The sequence below is a fragment of the Phaenicophaeus curvirostris genome, chromosome 3 (assembly GCF_032191515.1).
Source record: "Phaenicophaeus curvirostris isolate KB17595 chromosome 3, BPBGC_Pcur_1.0, whole genome shotgun sequence".
Taxonomy (NCBI): Eukaryota; Metazoa; Chordata; class Aves; order Cuculiformes; family Cuculidae; genus Phaenicophaeus; species Phaenicophaeus curvirostris.
Window position 1 is genome coordinate 90,987,473 of NC_091394.1, and position 10,769 is coordinate 90,998,241.

At 43.9% G+C, this 10,769-nt stretch overlaps 1 protein-coding gene across 1 annotated transcript in view; it reads right to left on the reverse strand.

The window, feature by feature from the left end:
* Positions 1 to 10,769, reverse strand: part of NDRG1 (N-myc downstream regulated 1) — a 204,561-nt gene that overhangs the window by 110,078 nt on the left and 83,714 nt on the right. The gene's annotated exons all lie outside the window — the stretch shown is intronic.

Here is a 10,769-nt window from a genome sequence, read left to right on the forward strand (position 1 = left end):
AAAATATGCATCAGCATGGTCTGGGCTCTACCAGTTTTTGTAAAACAATTTTCTTTTTTTGTTCATTAAGGCTTCTGGGTTAAACTTCTTTAGCTCTGATCAATGAAGATCCTAGACTGTTTTTGTTCGGTAAAACTGTTCTGACTTAAAACTTGCTTCTTTACCCCTTAACAGAGTGGATCTTAGCGTGGTGAGCTTTCTTATCCACCACAGAATTGCAGGACAGGCGGACTACCCAGCTGAGTTATTGAGTTGTGCTGTATGACGTGGTCTTCTTGTGTTAGCAAGGTCTTCTTGTCCAAGTGCTATGTGGCTGTCAGAGATGCTCATTCCTGCCCTCCAATCTTTTGATTAGTTCTCAGGAGTTCAAGCATTCTCTCTGTTCTGTGCAGGCCAGGAGAAATGGGCTGGGACACTTGAGATGTGGGAGGAGGAAAATGGGGTGGCCACTGTTTAGGTGTGCTTTGCAAAGTGGAAACCAGAGGTCAAGTATGCTGCTCCTGACCATGCGGTGTCTGGACCACCTCTGCCCACTCCTGCATGGGAGATATGCCTCTTCTTGATAACCAGCTCCTCAGGATAGCAGGTTATGCTGTTCCCAGTGCTCTAATGCATCCCATTTCTGCAATTATAACTGCTGTAAGTGATGTGGATCAATAAAAAAGTGATGAGAAAGAGTCTTTCCTGAGGCTACTGCATGGAGCAGGAGGTGAGGAGCAGAGCAAAGGGCTTTCCAGCTTTTCCTCCTATCTAGCCAAGGTCAGTGAAGACCCCAAATCAGGCACACCCAAGGGCTAACTCAGCAGGGATCTCACACTGAGGTTGCTACCTGCTTCCCTCTGAGTCTGCCAGCAACTCTGTGGTTGGCTGACCACACTGGAGATGATGGGAAAGAGAAGATATGAGGAGTGGATGGTGGACCTGTTGCCTACACCTGGAGTCAGGCTGATATTGGCTTAATTGGGCATGGATTTGTGGGCAAAATAGGGCACTTGACCTCTCTTTCTTCTTTTCCCAGGGAAGTTCAGGGATGTCTTACTACTGCTAATTAGCTATTAAACGAAAACATAATTTTCCAAAAGAATTAGTGCTTTCCACAGGAAAGAATGAATGAAGCCATGAAATTACATTTCTGTCCTTTAAAACAGCATTGAGATCCACACCTCAGCAAACCTTTGAACTTGGACAGGCTACTTCACTAATCTGTGTACTGTTAACTCCCTTCCCTTACCCATTCCCATTTTGATAGGGACTGTATTCATGGTGTCTTTTTCTTCCTATAATTATTTTCCACCATAAATCACTTTCCATTGTTCCAGTCCACCACCTAGTTGAAAAGCAAAAATGCACAGGCTTTGATTTTCCTCTCTCTTGCAGAAGAGGAGAAATGCAAAACCTGGTCTCTGAGCCAAAGCTAAGAGTAGATGGCCAACACCTTCTCTGCAGTGGGGAGAAACAGTGATGGTGATGGCAGATAACATGGGGGAGGCTCTGCCTGCCCTGGCAAAGTGGACTTTCCCGCTGCTCAGGAATACATTGGCGGGATTTGGGTTTGAGCTGCCTCAGGCTGGGCCCATACTCTAAAACAAAGGACAGACTGAAAACCTGTCCCACAGTTGTTCCTTCTGTTTAGCTACCTGCACGTCTGCTGGCCTAGTTTTGGGGCCATTCCCACCTCATATGTGGGTCTAAATACAGCCAGCTGGGTGGATGTGAGCTATTCTGTCCAGTAACACCAACACCAGGGAAAGGTCTGTGACTTCTGTTCACTGGCATGGACATCACTTACAGTCCTAATCCAAACCCACCAAAGAAAATGGGAAGATTTCCCAGTGGCTTCAGCAGTGTCTGTGTCATGTCCTAAACCGAATTCAGGCCAACACGGGATCAGACCAACTTCACATAAGCAGCTTTAGACTGATGTCAGTGGAGCTGTTGATATGAATTTTCAATAGCAGGGTTAGGGTTGTGGGGTGAAGGCTTCCTGAAAGCCAATTCTGCACATTTGATGTCAAGTCTATGAATTCATAACTGTGAGCATAACACAGTTCAGTCAAGGTAAGTTTTAGAAATGCTGCCTGGACAGTGGTTAATGACTAACTTACAGAAGAATAATTTATTGTAGCATGAACTCTCTTAAACTCATGCTTAAAGCAGCCTTACTGTATTCTCTTTCCATAGATCAGGACTCTTTCTAAAGGGAATGAGACCTCATAAAACATTAATTTTTGCAATAAAAATTTTCACTTTGCTGCAATGCTTATTGCTTCAATGTAAATGCGGGTGCTTTTTATTTTTTTCTGACTTTCAAAATTCTCCCATAACTCCTAAGAAATAGGAATGGGGAAAAAAGATTGGGACAACTTGTTGAAAAAAATAATCAGGAAAAACTTCTTTACTGTAAGGGTGACAGAGCACTGGAAAAGGCAGGACAGAAACGGTGTGGAATCTCTTTCTCTGCAGATCTTAAAAATCTGCCTGGACTTGTTCCTGTGCAATCTGCTGTAGGTGAACCTACATCAGAGGGAGAGTTGGACTGAATGATCTCCAGAGGTCCCTTCCAACCCTGACCATTCTATGATTCTGTTGTTCTGTGACAGAAGTGCCATTTCTTCTCCTGGCTGACCTTCTCCTAGTGAGGGTGAATTTCTCCTAATTTCTCCTAATGCCATTGGTGCTTCTACTGCCATTTGATACTACTGTAATGATCTTGTCTCAGCCATCTTCACCTCTCCTTAACACAAAAGCAAGGACATCAAAGACAGGCAGTACTTCTCAGCATCTTTATAAATTGCTTGCTTTTATTGCAGAGAAAGAGGCGTGGGGTATATATGAAGTCTAGAGACCAACTAGGATCAAGCCGCGTCCTGAGGTCATACATACTGTTTAGTTTGTAATCTGCTCCCTGGCACTGTTATAGCTCATGGCTTCTCATTCCCTCTCAGAAAATGCTCAGGCTCGGCCTGCGGCAGAGTGCGAATCTAGAACTGTTCTCAAAAGACAGTATAGATGAAGATAGTCATTATTTTTAAGACACAGAGGTTTAGCTGTACAAGCATGCTCCATGGTACATCTGTGTCCTTGGTCACAGTAATGGTACTCAACCTATTTTATTATATCTTATCTTTTTATCTGCCTACTGTTAACTACCAGCTGCTAGCTCATCCTTTCTACTCTCCAGCTCTCCCCTCATGCCACCTCTGGGAACACAACAGAAGCATTCATCTTTGTGTCATAGGTATCCCACTAAACTGATGGTGCAGCACTCTCATGTTATTTCATATACTTTTACTTAAAATATGTGTAAGTTTTTAGTGATAAGTCATTAGGTCACAGGGACAGTACTTTGGGCATACAGGAGATGCAGGGTTAAGTGCTAAGTAGCATAGATACAGTCAGTCAGCTGGAGAGAGCTTATCTTCAGTACTGTGGATGAGGCCACCTCCAAGAGATGAAAAGCCAGCAGTGCTGATGTAGCCACATGAATTAGTAGAGATTTATTCATGGACATATGTGCAGAATTGGTGAGTTGAGCCTTCTGGTGCTTTCCAGTATCACAAAGGAAGCATTTGGGTAAAGTTCTCAGACTTACTCTTTCTTGCAAATGCAGGTTAGTGTGGTCACCATAATACAACCTAGCTGCCCCTAAATTCAGGTGACACAGGATAGGACTGTTCTCAAGGAGGTATAAACTCAAAGGGAAAGTCCCATTACAAACCTCTGCACATCATTTCCCTATCTGGTCTGGGATTTTTCTTCTCATGGACTATGAATAAGGATGAACTACCACGCTGCTGAAAAGAACTAAAAGGCAATAGTGTCTAGAGCACCTGCAAGCTGGGCTGGCCAGTTTTGTCCTGGGCTCTGTAATCCTGCATTACCTGTGGTCAGTCGTGAGGATCTGGTCAATGAATGGGAGATATCTGGCTTGGTGGAGGGCCTCAAACAGATCTCAGAGATTGTCAAAGAATGAGAATAATGAGCAAAAACTCTTCAGTTTGCAATCATGAGTGGACTATGGAAGAACTCAGCAGAAGAGCAGTGCAATTGTCAACTGTACTGATAACATAATATTGAAAACTCAGGGACCTAATGAAGTATTAGGACAAAAAGTTTAAACTGAAGGCAATAGATGTTCAAATACTACAATTTTAAACTGGAGCTCCTACTACTGGAGACCTCAGGAAGGACCCAGCATTGCCAATGTAAGGTACATCTTTCCAGTGTAGACTGAGCATGCTGCAGCGAGTGAGTCTGAGAGCAAATAAATGCCAAACTACACAAGTTGATTGTATTGGTAGCATAACCATGTAAGCCTTGTTAGAAACAACTGAGTTGCCTTTATGGTGCACAAAGGACATCTTGATCTGCTATAACTAAAGGCTTTTACATTCCCAGCTGAAAAGTATTACCACATAACCAGCCATCCCAAATATTAAGGAATTAAATTTCAAAGAATAATTTGCCTTTCTTTTTTTTTTCCAATTATGAGCATTTTTAAAGGGTCGGTACAAAAAATGGCACACACGTAGCTGGGAGTGTCATCGCCTCTCAAAGCAGGAAAGGAAAACTGACTGGATAACAGCACTAATGCAAACCTTAAGGGTATGTTGCCCTGCAGACTTATCCTGTCTTGTGCTCCACCATCTTTTTCACGGTCAGTGGGCTCGTGCATTTAGTTCTCATCCAGAGGCTAAAAGAGAATTAGCAAATAAATCCCAAGCCTGAGAGCTGTGAAGATAATAGTGTCAGGAAGGAGCTGATGACATGACGCACGCAGCTATGAGAGCTGTGTGCTCCAGAAGCCACTGGATAACTCGTGGGTACAGGAAAACAGCACGCTCTAGTGGGCAAATCATTAATATCTATTAGTAAACAAACCGCTGCTTTAGAGGGCTGGATGTGAAAGCAGCTGTTGCTTTGTATGTCTGTCTAGTGTTTCTTCTCCCATCCCTGTGTATCTCCAGTCACTTGTTGTCCATCATACAAGGGGGCGGTACCGCTGAGGCTGTCCCACCTGATGTCACGCAAGTTGGGCTGATTCCTTTTTCAGGAACCAGAACTGAGTCCTCTCTCTCTGGCTTATTGAGCGCGTTTGGCACATTGTATGTTTGCCCATGCCAATGTGGCAGGGCCAGTCATAGGGGTACAGGGAGGACAGTTGGGTCAGTGACAGCAATGGCAAGGTACCCTACAATCAACGTAATTAGACAGCTCCTTCACTCTTTCTCCCTTTCCGTCACCCAGTGGAAAACTCCATCTCCATTAAGGAGAACTCATTACTGGTGAAACAGACACTAATCAGATATTAGTTGTAACCATTAATGAAAAAGCTAATGAGGTGCTGAGATTCCAAGTGCTGACTGAAATGAGTTAATCACATCTCACTGCTGAGAGACCCGTTAATTTGCATGCATGCTGATGTTTCTCATTCCTTTGCTTATTGTAGGCAATAAAAACATTGTTCTAGCTTCATTTACTTGTGTCTGCCGGATCTCCCTGCTAAGCTGTAATGTCACATAGCTGTGGGCCAGACTTGCAACTGGTGACAAGCACTGAAGTTTCCTTGGCCTCCCAAGGAGCCACCACAGAGAGAGGACTATAACTGGAGGAATGGCATACACCTTCAGGGAAGAAAACTTTGTACCAACCCAGTGAGGGAAGAAAACAGCATGCACACAGCCGCATAAACAAAGATTTCTTATTGCCTCTGACTATCGGTTTAAAATATTATTCCAGCTCCTACAGTAGCATCATTCTATGATTCCATGACTCTATTTGGAGGCTTGGTTCAGACCCTTGGGGGATCACCATTGTGCTGCAGGATATGGGGTTAGTGGTGTAAGCCAGGATGTTTTTCTTACTGATTTAGTGTCTGGATGGACAATGGACTCTCTGATTATATGGAAAAGTAACTATTCTAGGAAATATCCTGTCTTATTAGACATATTAATGTCACAGGCACAGAAAAATTTCCATATAGACATATTTATCTTTTGCAAGCCAAAGGTTACCTTAGAAACTAAGGAGTAAAGCAACACAGAGAATTTCTTGTTGGAGAAATGTAAACTGAAAACACGGAGATTTACCTCTGCATAGCACTACCTAACCTCAGAGAACTTCTCACCGTGTGAACAACATCTTATTTCACATTGCCCAAAGATAACAAAATGTAATGAGATCTTCTCCCCGAAAGTCTGTAGGAAAGACAACTGAAAACAGAGATTTTTAAAGGTGGCAAGGGACTCTGTTGCCTTCTCATTTGTTGGGTTTAATTGCTATCCTGAATATGGACTATCAAAGGAAACCATGCCATGAATTGAAACCATGTTGCTCCCTTGTGGGTACTTTCTTTCTTCATGTGGTGGTATAAGCAAAGTCCTTTGTCCAACTCCTGTAGTCAGTCCATCTGTCTGGATATGGCTGTTGTTGCTGCTGCATGACTTACTGGTCTCAGGGGGTCTTCCAATAGTAATTTTATGCAAATTACCTCCTGACAAAGTAATTTCAGAACTTCAGAGCTTCTACACGTATGTCAATCAGAAAAGGAAGGCGAAAGAGAATGTACCCTTACTGATGGGTGAAAATAGTGACCTTGTATCAACAGATGATGAGAAGGCTGAGGTACTCGCCAACTTTTTTGCCTCAGTCTTCACTGACAACCGCTGTCCTCAACCTTCCTGGGTCAATGGACAATAACATGGTGACCAGGGGGATAAACCTCCTCCCACTGTAGAGGAGGATGAGGTTCATGACCACCTGAGGAATCTGATCATATATAAGTCTATGGGATCTGATGAGATGCATCCCATAGTCCTGAGGGAACTGGCTGATGTGGTTGTCAAGCCACTCTCCATGATATTTGAAAAGTCATGGCAATCAGAAGTCCCTGGTGACTGGAAGAAGGGTAACATTGTGCCCATTTCTAAAAAGAGTAGAAAAGATGACCCTAGGAAATACTGACCTGTCAGCCTCACCTCTGTGAATGGGAATATCATGGAACAGATCCTTCTAGAAGCTATGGAGGACAGGGAGGTGATTAGTGGCAGCCAGCATGGCTTCACCAGAGGCAAGTCCTGCCTCACCAACCTAGTGGCTTTCTATGATGGGTTAATGACAGCAGTGGACACAAGTAAACCAGTGGATGTGACCTATCTGGACTCCTGTAAAGCCTTTCACATGGTCCCCCACAACATCCTTCTCTTTTATGAGGAATGGCTGAGTGAGCTGGGGTTGATTAGCCTGGAGAAGAGGAGGCTGAGGGGAGACCTCATTGCTCTCTACAACTACCTGAAAGGAGGTTGTAGAGAGGAGGGTGCTGGCCTCTTCTCCCAAGTGACAGGGGACAGGACAAGAGGGAATGGCCTCAAGCTCCGCCAGGGGAGGTTTAGGCTGAACATTAGGAAAAAAAATTCACAGAAAGGGTCATTGGGCACTGGAACAGGCTGCCCAGGGAGGCGGTTGGGTCACCTTCCTTGGAGGTGTTTAAGGCACGGGTGGACGAGGCGCTGAGGGGCATGGTTTAGTGTTTGATAGGAATGGTTGGACTCGATGATCCGATGGGTCTCTTCCAACCTGGTGATTCTATGATTCTCAATTGGAGACATATGGATTTGATGGGTGGACTGTTGAGTGGATAAGAAATTGTTTGGATAGTTGTTTTCAGAGAGTAGCAGTCAATGACTCTATGTCCAGATGGAGATCCGTGACAGGTGGTGTCCCTCAGGAGTCTGTACTGGGTCCAGTGCTGTTTAATATCTTCATCAATAATATTGACAGTGAGACTGAGTGCACCCTCACCCTCAGTTTGCAGATGACACCAGGCTGAGTGGTGTAGTTGCCCCACTGGAAGGATGGGATGTCATCCAGAGGAACCTGGATAGGCTGGAGAAGTGGGTCTGTGAGAACCTCATGAGGTTCAACAAGGCCAAGTGCAAGGTTCAACACCTGGGTCAGGACAATCCCTGTTTTCAGTACACAGTGGGAGATGATGTGATTGAGAGCAGTCCTGCAGAGAAGGACTTGGGGTTGCTGGTTGATGAGAAGCTTGACAGGAGCTGGCAATGTGCACTCGCAGCCCAGAAGGCCAACCATATCCTGGGCTGTATCAAAAGTAGCATGGCCAGTGAGGTGATTCTGCCCCTCTATTCTTCTCTTGTAGAGACCTCATCTGGAGCATTGTGTCCAGTTTTGGAATCCTCAGCGTAAGAAGGATATGGAGCTGTTGGAATGGGTCCAGAGGAGGGCAACAAGAATGATCAGAGGGTCAAAGCACCTCCTATAAGAGGACAGGCTGAGAGTAGGGCTTGTTCAGCCTGGAGAAGAGAAGGCTCTGAGGAGACCTTATAGCGACCTTCCAGTACCTGAAGGGAGCCTACAAGAAAGCTGAGGAGGGACTTTTTGCAAAGGCACGTAGTGATAGGACTAGGCTACAAACTGGAAAGGAACAGAGTTAGACTAGGTGTAAGGAGAAATTTCTTCACCATGTGAGTGGTGAGGCACTGGAACAGGTTGCAAAGAGAAGTTGTGGCTGCCCCATCCCTGGAGGTGTTCAGTGCCAGGTTGGATTGGGCCTTGGGCAGCCTGACCTAGTGGGATGTGTCCCTCTCCATGGCAGGGAGGTTGGAGCTAGATGATCTTTAAGGTCCCTTCCAATCCAAACTATTCTATCATTCCATGATTGTAACTGGAGGTTGCATTTCTGTGCTTGTATTGTTAGTGGACAAGAAGGAAAATGTAAAATTGTTTTCAAGAGAAAGCTGTTCCCAAGTGTTATTTTACTTTTCTGAGGATGACAGAGGAGCAAATGCTTTGCATTTCCTCTGCACAATGACAGAGCCACTGTGAAGGACAGTCCAGTTTTATAGCCATCCCAGGTTAACACTCCTACTTACTGTATTTGGCACAACCCTATAAACAGAGTGGATATAGAAAGTCTGAGCAGAAACCAGGTTTTGGGACCTGAAGTGGCTGAGATAGCTCTTCAGATTTCTGTGCCTCCATTTCCCCCTCATTCTCAACAAATGTGATGGTGATTGAGCTGTATCTATTAACAGTAGTTAGTAGCTCACTGATGCAGCATGTCTAGAGCCCAAGTTGAAAAGTAAAGTGTGAAGACGCTCCTGAGAACTTGCTCTTCTGAAGGTCCTGCTGGAAAGCAGCTTACTGTGACTGTCAGACCCTTTGTTATACCTGAACAGGAGCTTACTGAGCTGCCCTGTGATGACTTCTTGAACTTCTACCACTAAGCAACAAGGTTGCTTGCATTTCGGTTGGCAACTTGCATTGCTGCTAGGCTGTCTACCCCATTCACTGCTCTTAACAATGAATGGAAATGGCACACAAGGAAACTGAGCAACTTATGAGGTCCACAAGAAGTGGTTTACAAGGTAGTAAACTTTTCCCCATGCAAAGCCATAGTCTTGGAGCTGAGTGGTGTGGTATGCTGAAGTGATACCTGATCAAAGTTGTTTATCTACTAGATAAGGTTCTTCTATGACTAAATTGCTTATGTGAACATAGAAACTAAAGCAGGCACTTAAAATAGGGACATGGGTGGATCCTCAGCATCTCTCCTACCAAAGGACCCAGGTCTGTCAGCCCCAGAGAACAGGTGAATCTATTCTCTTCTCAAGTCACTGATTTCTGAATCTACCTTAATTTCCCTTATCTGTAACCTAACTACAGCACAGATCCATTAGGAGACCATAGGTATGAAGTTTAAGGTTCTTTCCAGAGAAGTCTAGAGCTGCCATAAGCTAAGCAATGTGATACTCATGACTGCAAGCATCCTGGGAGCCTGAAGCATTCATTCCTCTGCCAATGTCACCTGAGGGATAAGTGAGCGGGAAGTGGAATAACGCGTCATTACACTGTTATGTGATAGAGGATATTCCAGGAGCTATTGGGAATACTCGGGGAAGAAGTGTGCACAGAAACACCTTTGATTTGATTACAATAAAAAATTTATTTTGATTCATATCATACTGAAAAGTTAAATAAATAAAATGTCAAAGAATGATTGAGTGAGACTCCCCACTGTCAGACAAAAACAAAGCTATCATAACTGATCATGTAGTCAAAGAAAAATAGGAAGAAAATCTGGTAATGGTAGACAAAAAGTGCTCAAGAGATTTGGCTTTGGTAAAAAACATAACACACACTTGAGGAGTGCTTCAGAGACTTTGCAGTGGTGGCAAGAAAGGTCCAGGAGTTTGAAGCCCTGACATGTCGCTAAATGTTTTCCTTTGTTGTTCTTTTAAATAAAATAAACCCAGAAAGTTTATAGCAGGAACACAGTCTTTAACACTAACAGTAGGAATTAATTCTTCCCTCAGCATCATCTGTTGGTATCTCCTTATTCTGAAGGCATTTGAAAGAGCAGCAAAATTGTGGAGAAACTGACAGATATAACACAACAGTCAGTTGCCTAGAAGACTCTAGAAAAAGTTCTTCTGGAATAGAAATGTGATGGCACAGACTATCCATCATCCTACACCTAGAAAGGTTCACTTTCTACTCTCTTCATGCTCTGAAAAATGGACATCAGTTGTACACAGTTACTGCTTGCTGCCAGCAAGAAAATTAAATGGGAATTGCAGCTTGTTCCATGATGAAGACACTAAACGTACCCACGACACTATGAGTCACAATGTTTCATATGTGCTGTCAACAGCAGATTATTCAGGAGAAAATTGGAAATTTAATTTGGACAGCAAGAGGAAACTTTCAGACAACACAGACTAGAAGATCCGGTAACCTGATCTAAA